Genomic DNA, 12,103 nt, shown 5'->3' on the forward strand with positions numbered 1-12,103 from the left:
TAAGGCCATAAAGTGTCCAAGGTAATGCATCAACAATCAGGTACCTTCACTGGAGGATGAACAATGGTGTCCAGAAAACCTCTGTTAGCTGGGAAGGCACGTGGCTGGCGTCTGCTCCAAAGTTCTGGGTTCAAAATGGCTTTCTCCCAGGATGTTCCTCTCTAGGCTACAGTTCCTCAAAAATGTCACTCTCAGTTGCTCTTGGGGCATTTGTCCTCTCTCAGCTTCTCCAGAGCAAAAGTCTGCTTTCAATGGCCGTCTTCAAACTGTCTCTCATCTGCAGCTACTCTCTCAACTTCTGTGTTCTTCAAAGTGTCCCTCTTAGCTATAGCAAGCTCGCTCCTTCTGTCTGAGCTTATATAGTGCTCCAGTAATTTAATTCAGACCCACCCTGAATGGACAGGGCAACACCTCCATGGAAATTATCCAACCAAAGTCACCACCCACAGTTGGGTGGGGGGACATCCCCATGGAGACACTCAAAGAATTACAATCTAATCAACACTGATACATCTGCCCACACAAGATTACATCAAAGATAATGGCATTTGGGGGGACATAATACATTCAAACTGGTACAATATGTATAGATTAATTATATAAAATATATTAGATTATCTCATTTAGTTAGTACAGTAATATATTATCTCATTTAATCATTACACCAACGCTTTAAGGTAGAAATTAGTCTCTAAATATTACAGATGTGGAAACTGAGGCTCACAGAGGTAAAACAACTCCCCTAAGCAGGCAGCCAGTAAGTAATCTGACTCCAGAGTGCTGCCCCTCCCAGCTCCTCTGTCAGGAACACCCACCACTCACCCACACTACCCATCTTCTGTGCATGGTATGAACTCAATGGATGTCTGTTGAATAAAAGAATAAATGATTTCAACATTGACTTGCAAGTTCAGGTAACAGTATAAGAGGACAAGGACACTGCCTGAAAAGATCTTTCCCAAACAAGGAATGATGTCTAACTAGATGTGCTTAAACCAACTTCCTCATTATTTACCATTGTTTAGGATGGGTGGGACCTATTTCCCTTGACCTACCCTTGTCCCTGCTGGTTCAATCTGGGTGGCTCTTTAATCTAAGAAGGGAAGTGTTAGGAGAAATGAAACCAGCAGGTTACTGAGGGCAATGTGCTCGCCAAGCACTGAGGGTTTTTTACAAGCAGCTGCTTGTTTTGCCCTCAAAATAAACCTGTGAGATAGGTGTCAAGGCCCCATTTTACAGACAAGGAAACTGAGAATCAGAGAGATGAGGTAATTTGTCCAAGATCACAAAGATAGATGCTGAAAGATTGGAGATTTGGACTCTGCCATCCACCTCACAGTACCATTCAATTGTGGGGCTTTCCAATTCTTCTGGAATCTAAAAGCCCCGAAGGTCACGACTGTGCCTTAATCATCTTTGTTTCTCTTTGTGTCACTGCCCTGCCTAGTGCCAAGTGCATAGTAGGACTTAATGAGCAATCAGCAATTAAATCTCTCTAATTTCCAATGCCTACCACCATGCTGCCTCCTAAAAACTTTATATATTTGAAAGTCTGCCATATCTTTACTTTTGATCCTAGTAAGACCTTGATACATTTGTCCTTAGGACATATCTTCTTGAATTAAAGTTTTCTTTAATATTTTGTTCTCTGCCCCTTGGGAAAGGCCATCCATTTCCCTGCTCAGACAACTCACTTAGGGAAGTTGTACAGGAAAAGGAGAACAGCTTGTCCATTGTACTGTCAACCAGGAGCATGAGTTATGTTTGGAGTTCACGGCACAGGAAAATACCCCACCTGCTTACAAAGCATTGGTAGAGGCTCAAAGAAAACCAGATACAACATAATCCTTTTCTTGTGTTAAATGACATGCTCATTTACATCCTCACCATATTAATTCTCTTTGTTTCAACCTTAACTAAAATCAAGGAAAGCCTCTCTGGAAGTGTTATTCACATGTATTTGACAGACTAAATGACAGTATGTTCTAATTCCATCCGCTGATAAAAGTCGATTTGACACCAACACTAAGCTGTTATTTTTCAAACAACAATGGTAAGATTTAATTAGAAATTTAACCTGGCTGCTTGCTTTCACTTAACAATGGCACAATAACTGTGGGTTCTCTGACTAAAGGAAAGATTGACATCCGGTGTAAATGTGGCAGTTTAAAAAGAGTTACACAGAAGCCGTTTCCAATTATGCGTAATATTCAGCCATTAATTACTAGTGTTTCAAGTGGCTTGAAGGGTCAGCTGGTGTTTGGGCCTTCCTGTTAGGATCCCAGGCTGGGTTAAGTCTTTGTGGAGCTATAAAAATTCTTTTGTAAAAACTGCTTCTACAGAATGAGCCTACAAAAGCCATCCCAAGCGACTGATTGTATTTTTACACCCTCTTAGCTAAAAAAAAATAATGGAAGAAAACATCTAGCATCATTTCTGGAATATAGTAGGTAGTTAACAAAGAGTAATTATTGGCATAGTTAAAATTGAAATTGAAATACTTTTCAATTTGATCATTCTCATCATCCTGGGCTGCAACTTGATCGGGGAAGTTCTCTTTCCTGTCTCAGAATTCCTGCAGTACATTGCCTCTACTACCCATTCACTCATTCATTCCTGCCGCACGCATTCGCAGAGCACCTTCTCTGGACAGCCATGCAATCCATAATTTCGTTTCGTTTTCCTCTCTAGATAGCAACTCCCAAAGAAATGTTGCATGTTACAACCCCCTCTGGGAGATTCCCTATGCTCATTAGCATATTAGAAGCCCTCAGTAGTCTTGCAAGGAAAAGGAAAAATGTAACAGTATGTACAAATATAAATAGATAGATAGATAGAGAGAGAGAGAGAGATGGATAGATACAGATTCTCATCTTCCCAACTTATTTGGCCAAAGAACTTTTTTTTCATGGACACCTATTAACATCCCAAGACAACAATGTTCTAAGGAACACAATTTGGGAGACGTTGCAGGACCACATTTGACAGCTAATGCTGCACACCCCACCCACAAGCATAGTTCTAAACTCTTAAATTTTCAGGGAAAACTGACTTAAATTCATTCCAGTAGATCTAGTTGATGCAGCATTGAAATTAAGGTCAAGTTTGAGCTTCTTTAAGGTCTTCTGACTTCCAGAATTGGGATAAATAAAACTGGGCTAAAATAATAAATTTGTGTTGTTTTAAGCTGCTGAGTTTGTGGTGACTTGTTCCAGCAGCAATAAGAAACTAATACACTTTGTGTCCTGCTTTCTTTATGTAACGTGTTCTTTTTGGAATGATCTATCTACTTTTTACTTACTTCTACTTTAGCCTCATCATCATAACAATAGCCATGGAATCATGGATGTGAAGTGCTTGTTATATATTGTTCTAACACACATAAAATAAACACATAAATATGAAAGAAAAAGCATTCCCTGTGTCCCACCCCAGATCTCCTGTTTACCCACCCCAGTGGCACAGTGTTTTGCACACTGGGAAACTTTAGTGTAAGGGGGCACTCAAGGCCCCAAGATGGGACCTGCAGTCTGCACTTGCTTTCTCCACTTACTGGCCTTGGACCAGCCACTCCCACGCCTCCAGTCCTTAGTCTTCACCTCCATTTAAGGGGTTCGGTAGTCACAAATGTTTATCGGACCCCAGTCCTGTGCTGGCCATCAGGACTATCCAGAGCAGTCCCCGGCTGAGCAAGGGCTCACAAGCCACTAGGGTGGCCATGGGGTTCCACCCCATGATCCCCAAAGTCTGTTCTTGTGATCAGAGTTCATCAGACCCTATGCAGAGTCAAAAAGTGGAGTTTAGAGTAATAACAATCTCCTTCTCCCCATTCCTTTTCTTTCCCTCTGGAACAGCTATGCATTGAGCTAGGGAGCCATCAGAGAGAAAGGCTTTTTAACACCTCTCTCCCCTCGGTCGCCCTGAATTGCACTCACATGGAGAGATGGTGATGAATCAACACAGAGTGGTTTAGTAGTAGGAGAAGTCCAAAACCCCGGTTGAAATATGGCGTCACGACATGTCAATGGCATGATCCTAAGCTCTCTGAGACTCAATGGCCCTCTTTTTAAACAGGGAAACTCCTACTTAGCTCAAAGGATTAGTGTGAAGATCAAGTGGAATAACATATGTGCTATCTCCCAATCTGAAACCGTCTGTATTTGATAAATGTCAGCCAAGCCCAAATTGGAATCAGTAACTGTTTCCTAGGTGTGCGGCGGTGATGGAAGCTTTGCAAGGACTCCTGGCTTATGGTGACAGGAGACAAACCCTTTCCCTATGGGTGCTTTGGACTTTGAGGATCTAAACTGTTGCTGTTTCCTTTGTGCATGTTATTTGTTTATATGTTTGTGGATTGGGCTTTCCAGGTGTTGCAAGCCTGGCGATCTTTAAGCAGTGTCTAGAGGCAAGAGGAGAAGAGAAAGGAAGGCAGGGAGGGAAGGAAAAGGCAGAATGAACAGCAGCAGCCTCCAATGCTGGAACTGATGTATCAATCTTAGATTTACTCAGAGCTGAGCAGAGGTTCCACTAGGAAAAGAAAATTGAACCAAGTTTCTCCTGCTGGTTACCCGGCACCACTTATCTCATCCATTGCCAATGCCTGCCCTCTTGTGAACACTCTTCGAACTGCTTCGTAGTTTTGAAAATGCAGGAAAATGGAAAAGCTCACAATGAGAAAAGGGTTGAAGCTGCCTTCGAAGGTTCCCCATTGCCTGCAAGATGAAAGCCACTAGAAAAGATCCTACATGATCCAATCCCTGCCTTCCGGGACAACCTCATCTCCATGCTTTCCTTCACCAGCACATTATGCTCCAGTAATGACAAAGCTTCCATAGCTCCCCAAGAACAGAATGGTAAGAGACCAGTCTGGGGAATCAGATAGATAGGAGTTCAATACCCTGACTTTTCTTTTCACTACCTGTTTAACTCTGGGAAAGCTACCTAGCCTCTCTACGCCTGCTTCCTCATTAGCAAAATGGGGGTGATAATAGCACCAACCTCATAGGATTGTTGTAGAATTAAATGAGATAATGCATAAAAAGCAACTTTGAATATAATAAGCCCCCAAAACCCTTAAGTTACTCTTTGTAAACACACCATGTTCTTTCCACCTCTGAATCATTCAACAAGCATTTTTTACAAACTACCTGGGTGACAACTGGGGCACAGTCACTGCCTTAAAGACTTTGTAGTCGAGTAGAGGAATCAGACATAAATAGTAGTTTATGTTAAAGCTAGGTTGGACACCGCCAAAAAGAAAGCAAAGCCTGAGATAAGGGATTGAAGGCAGCTGGTTTATTAGGAACTGGGTGGAGCCACTAAGGGCCTAGGAAGAGTGAACCAGGACAGGATGGAAAGAACACAAGGTGCTTTATCAAGCTGGATCAAGCTCCAGACAAGTGGGTCTTGGCTCCACTGGAAATTCTCGGAGGCCATGAGGAATGTGCCTTGTAATCAACTGCCAGAAGGACAGAAGACAGGAACGCTGATCCCCCAGCTCCTACCCCCAATGGTCAAAGGATTGCCCCTTGGAAGGTTGACTCATTGGCCCTCTCAGGTTCGTGCACATGCAAATACCCAGCATGTTCCTGCAGGCATCTCTGAGCTCAATAGACAAATCCAGGGGCAGAAAATGAGAATATGAGAGCTAAGGAGAGTTAAGGCAAGTGTGGTCAGCTGATATCTGTTCAAAGCTGGTGACCCCAGAAACGGCTGGAATAAAATGTGGGCAGAAAGGATAGACTGGGCACAAGGGGTGTCCAGTGATGGCACAGGAAATTGGAGGAGCAGAGGAGAGGCACCTCTCCCAACCCAGCCTTTGGGCAAAGGAATGGGATTTCATCAGATAAAGGTTCCTGGGGTGGGTTGCTACTCTGGTCTAGGGAATTAGCCAAGTCAGGGGTAGGGAAGAGGCTAATGAAGGGCTGAGCCAAGGCAATGCCAGGAGGGTGGGTAGCAGAGTCAAGAGGAAAGGAAACATTCAAGGAAGAATTAGGAAGCAAAATTGGCAGGCCTGGTCAGTGGATGGATGGAGGAGGGAGAGGAAGAAAGGTCAAGGTTTCCAACCTGAATGCCATGACCCAAGCAGAAAAGGCAGGAGGAGAATTTGTGTCTTGGGGATGGATGCTGAGCTCTGACACGTCGTGTTCAAGTCGCTTCTGGCATCCCCAAGTGGAGAGGGTCCACAGCCTCCCAGGTACTGGAGTCTGGTGTTTAGGAAAGCTTTGAAGTTGGAGTATGGAAGGATGGAATGGGATGCTAAAGTAGGATTTGGTGTGTCAACTTTTCTCCTGATGCCCAAAGGCCAAGACATGGTGGATATCAAGAACCCACATTCCACCCCTTCAAGCAAAGCGGTCATTTATGCAGGATCCATCCAGAGACTAGAATGCCATTGCCAGATTCTGTGAATACCCACCTCCAGCCTGTGACAGTGGGGAGATGAAAGAGAGAGCTGTTGAAGTGCTGTGGTATTTCCCCTTTCCCTGCCCCTCACAGAGGAGGGGAAGGGAAGGGTGACAGAGGCTCATGTCTAGGGACGGAGGGCTACAGCTGCTGGAGAAAGGAGACTGTGTGCTTCAGGGGAGCTGCTGTAAAGGACCTCAGCATGGGTGCAACCAATGAAAGAGCCAGCATCTAAAAATCTGCCATTCCCAGATAGCACCAGTGTCGGAATATATCTGAGCCGGTCCAGCACACCCTTCCTGTCCTGAACTATCCCTGGAACCCTCAGAAGAGGATCCTCCAACCCCCATCAAGCCACTAGATAAATGCAATTCAAGCTGACATCTAACAGCAACCTGTGAGAGAGCCTGTACCAGAATCCCAGACAAGCCACTCTCCAATTCCTGATCCACAGAAACTGGAAAGATGAGCGTCGTTTTTTAAAGCCTAAGTTTGGGGGTGATTTGTTACGCCACAATAGTTGACTAACACATAACTCTACCCCTCGACAACTGATTTAGAATTGAGGAGGGTACCAGAAATCCATTTTTAACAAGCTCCCTAGATGATTCCTATGACAACTAACTCAAGTTAGAGGAAGACAAGGACTGAAGGAGCAGCTCTGGGAACCCTGACATTCAGTGCTTCCATGACGCTTACAGTCCTGTGGGTGAAACGGATAACAAACATGCTAAATGTTGTCAACTTGTCACTGTGATCTGTGTTTTGAAGGACATAGGAAGTGGTCTGGGGCACCAATTTTTTAGTCACTGAACCCTGACTTCAATGTCTTAATAGCTGAGAAAACCCGTCACGCTTCCCCCTAAGCTCCCCCAAGTGGACATTCTTAAAACTCCTCGCATCTCAGTTTTTTTCCTTTTCACACTTGCAGACACATTCAGCTAAAAGACTGCCATCACCATCAGCTGAAATGCTGAGCCCAGAAGATGTTTGCCTCTCAGCTGATCATCAGCTGTTGACTGCCTAAATTCTAAACCCTTTCATGAGCCTCTCAAGAAATCATCTGAGAACTGGAAGGTCATATAGGAAAAATGAAAACAAAGTAAACACTATGAAAAAGCGTGTTGCAAGAGCTTTTCCAGAATGTTGGGACTGCTTCTTCCCATGAAAATAAATTCATTTTAAAAAAAATGTTCTGCACCATGGCCCCCGGCGGAGAGGGAGGCGGGAAACGGCTGCCACAGCCCACCCACCCTCCCCTGTCTGCTCCGGGTGTCCGGCCGGGGGCCCATGTCCCTCTGCGCCACGCTGACCTGTTGGTTCACCTCACGGTTGGAGCCAGTGGGGCCGAAATGGGGACTCCTGGGCACCGTTTCCCGCTTCCGCCCGGGATTCCATGTGCTGGGCCCTCAGTCAGTCCTTCCGCTGCGCCGAGAGACATGGATTTCATTCGGATAAATTGTCTGCTTCTCTGAGGCCTTCAGGACTGCTGCTTCGGAGTCATTGGCGGTGGCCTGGTTTCTCCCGGCACTGGCCTTGAAGTCAGCGTAAGTTGGTTTGCTAAGCCTTGGCAGGCTCCCTGTCATGTCTTGAAGTTGGTTGCCAGGCAGAGAGGACAGTCCTCTCGTCAGCCAGGGGACATCTCCCCCAGAAGGTTCCAGGCAGTCACCAAGCTCTCCAACAACCCACTGCTTCCTGGAACCCGAACGGCTTTCTCCTGACTCCCTGGACACATTTCCTCAAGTCCTTCATGAGAGGAAGAAGATATGGCGGAGCTGCAGATCATCCATGCAGAGAGCATGAAAACAACAGCAGGGCTACACACAGCAAATACTTTCATCACAGGAGTTTCTTCCAGTCAAGGGAAACCATAGCTGATTGAGGGCAAGGCATGTACAAGCACCATGAAGTCAGTTTCTGCTTCCCTGGGGTAACAGCCAGCTCTGACCCCGATGCCTCTGCTCTTTTCATTAGGCTAAATATCTATTCAGTAGCGCCTTGTAGCCAGGTTGTATATGATAGCGGTTAAGGCAGGACAGTGTTTCTGAGTCAGACTGCCTGTTAGTAAAGAAGTATTACCAATTCTCTGGCTGCCTGATCTTGGGCAGGTTTCTGAATCTTAAGTTTCCTCATCTGAAAAATGGAAGTGATAATAATAATACCTTACCTCATAGAGTTGATGTGAGGATAAAATGATTTAGTACATGAAAATCTCTGAGTCAGTGTGTAAATACCAGAAACAACGGGGCACATGATCCTTGTCCCTGAGAAACTTTCTGAAGAGACAAGATTTGCAGGAATGAAATAATCACGGCTTTTTACCTATCCATAGGCATGGTGCAGCAGAAAGTCAGGTGAGGCAGGAGTTCTAGTTCTGCCTCCCACTTGCCCATTTTCTAGACTTACGTTGCTTCTCCTCTTAGAAACTCAGTGTACTCACCTGTTAAAAATATGGGCAAATACCTTAGATTTACAATGCATTCTCACATTTAATTTTATTTAATCTTCACAACAGTCATGTGAAATAAGTCTTAATATCCCCATGTTACTGATGAGGAAATTGAATCTTAGAAGCTGAGGTGACTCATCTGAGATCCTGCAGCTAGTGAGAAGAACTTTTGACTCCTGGTCCAGTGCTCTTTCTACCATATCTCTGTTGTCCCCAGCATAAAATGAGGGATTTGGTCTGGAGGGCTATCCAGCCCCTGCCAGCTAAAAGTTTGTGACCGTTTAAGAGGAAGAGGGAGGATCAGGGGCCCTAATTTTCTTAGAAGGTTGGATAAATCAGAGAATTCATCTTGATTTTGTCACTTGATGCGTTACTTCTTTTGTCTCCTCTCTTAGCTTCTACCAAGTAGGTGACTTCCAGCCACTGTTTCTGGCTGGAGGCTCCTTTGCCTGCCTGTGTGAACAGGATCACCAGATTTTCCTCTTCCCTCCTCCTTGCCCTTCTCCCTGGCATCTTTCCTAAAGCCTCAGTCTCAGTCTCAATTGGGATTTGTTCTGTGCTTTGAACAATTAGGCGGGTCTGATTTCTTTATTTGCCACATCCTGGCCAGCCGACTGCTCCATGTGCTGCCTCCACTAGCCCCTCTTTTTTCAGAGAATTAAATTCCAGTGCCCCCGCCCCAATCGATCTAGTGCAAATCAAGCTCACCATGGCTAACACTTTCTCATGACCTTATCCGTCCCGTGTGGCAAGGTCAAACATTGCTTTGCTGTTTGACACTTATAGATCAAAATGCCCAGATTACCTTCTTGGCTCGGTAATGGGCAGCATTAAGGTTCCTGAAAGCCTTGGCTACTCGCTTGTCACAAAGCTGCCCCTTGTTCATTCTACAGAGTCTGAAATGAACATCATTTGTTCACCATTCCAAGTGGCAGCTCTGTTAGAATGGCCTTCTGGGATCTGTAACTGTAACCTTAGCCTGCCCCAGGGCCTTGGCTTGTCAGAGGAAGAAGGACTACCTGCTGTATCAATAGTCTTTGTTGTTTGTTTTTTTTTTCTCTGTTTTTCTCATTGTCTGGTTTATGCTCTTGCCCCATGGCTGGTGCCAGCCTTTTCTGCCTGTCAATTTCCAGGCAAATTCAGTGCAGAAAGTAAGTATGTATGTGTGGTAGTGGGAGGAGGGAGTACCTAACCCTTCTAAAAAATACTGCCACTTTGAAAGCCTCAACTACAGCCTTGTGTTTCGTGTCAGGTACCACCTCCGTTTGCAAACATCCTGCCCACTGGTGGGATGTGGAGAGCAGCTGCCTGGTCCTGAGCCAGCCCACATGGTTTGTCTGCCACCAACAAGAGAAACCTTTTTAACTTGGTTCATCTCAATTGCCATTTTGAATATGCTGTGCTCTTTGACTGGGAATGCCTCCTCCCCATCCCTGATCATCTAACACATATTTAACAAATATGTGCCATTCATTGTCTAGGCACTAGGGACACAGCAGTGAACAAGACAAAGTCCCTGCCCTTGGGCTGCTTAGGTTCTAGTAGGGGCCAGAGATGCAGAAATAAACATATCCATGGGGAAATGAATAAGGATCAGAATGCAGTAAGTGTCATTTACCTGGCAAACTTCTATCCCTCTTTCAAGGTCCAGACCAGGGTCACCTCCTCTGGGAAGTCTTCCCTGGCACACACTGCTGCTTGGACTCTTTGTTCTTGTTCTTTTATTTGTACAAGCCTGGGCTGTAGCTCTTAAAAGGCTACATTATACTATATTTCTCTATAAGCTTGTTTCACACCTGACTATGAGCTTCTTGAGATCAGAGACTAAGTCTTATTCATCTTGACTATGAGCTTCTTGAGATCAAAGACTAAGTCTTATTCATGTATGTTTTCCCAGCCTTATGGAGAGGGCCTACCACAGTAGGATTTTAATAAAGGTTTGTTGAATGAAGGAAGGAAGGAATGACTAAGTGAAGAAATGGGTAGATGTTCCTTGCATATGTCTGGGTAAGCTGTTCTAGAAGTAGTTATAGCCAAATCTGAATGCCGTCTGTCAAATGGATTCTGACTTGCAAATATACTGAAAAAACACAATATGATGGATGCTCCTTGCTCTGCCAAACCCCATTACAAAAGGCCAGTGAACCCCAAATATAATGGACTCTAAACCCAAACTAGGGTGAACAACCCTCCTGCTTGAAACCTAAACTGAAAGCAAGTATCCGTCATCTAACTGAATTTCCAGGTAAATTAAACTTGTTTCCCCCACCAAAAAACATCACTTGAATGGGAATCAAACCCATCTTTCTTTCCAGAACAAAACAGGAGTTTGAAAATATTTCAACTTCAATTGAGCCAAGACTTCATTTCATTGGTGGCCTGCCCTCCTGAAAGTTAGGTCATCTTATGCATCAAATCATTCCCATTTAGAAATGATTGTTGTAATGGTCCCTAGGTTGTAAGTTCTTATAGCAGTCAACTCTATTCCTGAGTTGTGATGGCTGTCTCCAAACTTCGAGATGCTTATTCCTTGGTGTATAATCTGATTGGTCTCTGGAACATTGGGTATCTCTGTGACACCTGAAACTCCGAGCTGGAGCTTGGCAGATATGAATGTCAGTATTGGCGCATACAGCAACTGTCAAAAAAAAAAAGGCTGAAAATAGCCCAGACTTCAATTAGTGATATAAATGAAGCAGATCTTGTTAAGACTAGGGCAAACCGGGCCAAAGGGTAAAAGTCAAAACTGACTTGTGTTTTAAAACTTCAACTTCCATGTGAGAACATGGGAAGGGATGTCTATTTGGTGCAGGATCTATATTTTCTAAACAGTAGAACTCTACAGTCGGTTTGTTCAAACACCACAATTACATGGAACTTTGAATAGGAAGTGAAATACAGTAGGTTAGTATAGGTTAGAGTGAAATAGTGACACATCCCAAAGTAATTTGGACAGAGAATAAAAATATGTTTACAGGCCCCCCGAGGAGCTGGGGGAAAGTGTGGAAGTGTTGGACTTCCTCACCTGGACTGATGTTGATGTTGTCACAAACATTAGGACTGGTGGTTTGATGTGCTGAGCCCTCTATCATGGGATTTGCCCTTATGAAGCTCATTACTGCAAAGGAGAGGCTAAAGTTGCATATAATTGTGCCTAAGAGTCTCCCCCTGAGTGCCTCTTTGTTGCTCAGATGTGGCCCTCTCTCTCTCTCTCTCTAGCTGAGCACCCTGGGCAGGTGAACTCACTGC

Source organism: Choloepus didactylus, chromosome 3 (genome assembly GCF_015220235.1).
Source record: "Choloepus didactylus isolate mChoDid1 chromosome 3, mChoDid1.pri, whole genome shotgun sequence".
Lineage (NCBI taxonomy): Eukaryota > Metazoa > Chordata > Mammalia > Pilosa > Megalonychidae > Choloepus > Choloepus didactylus.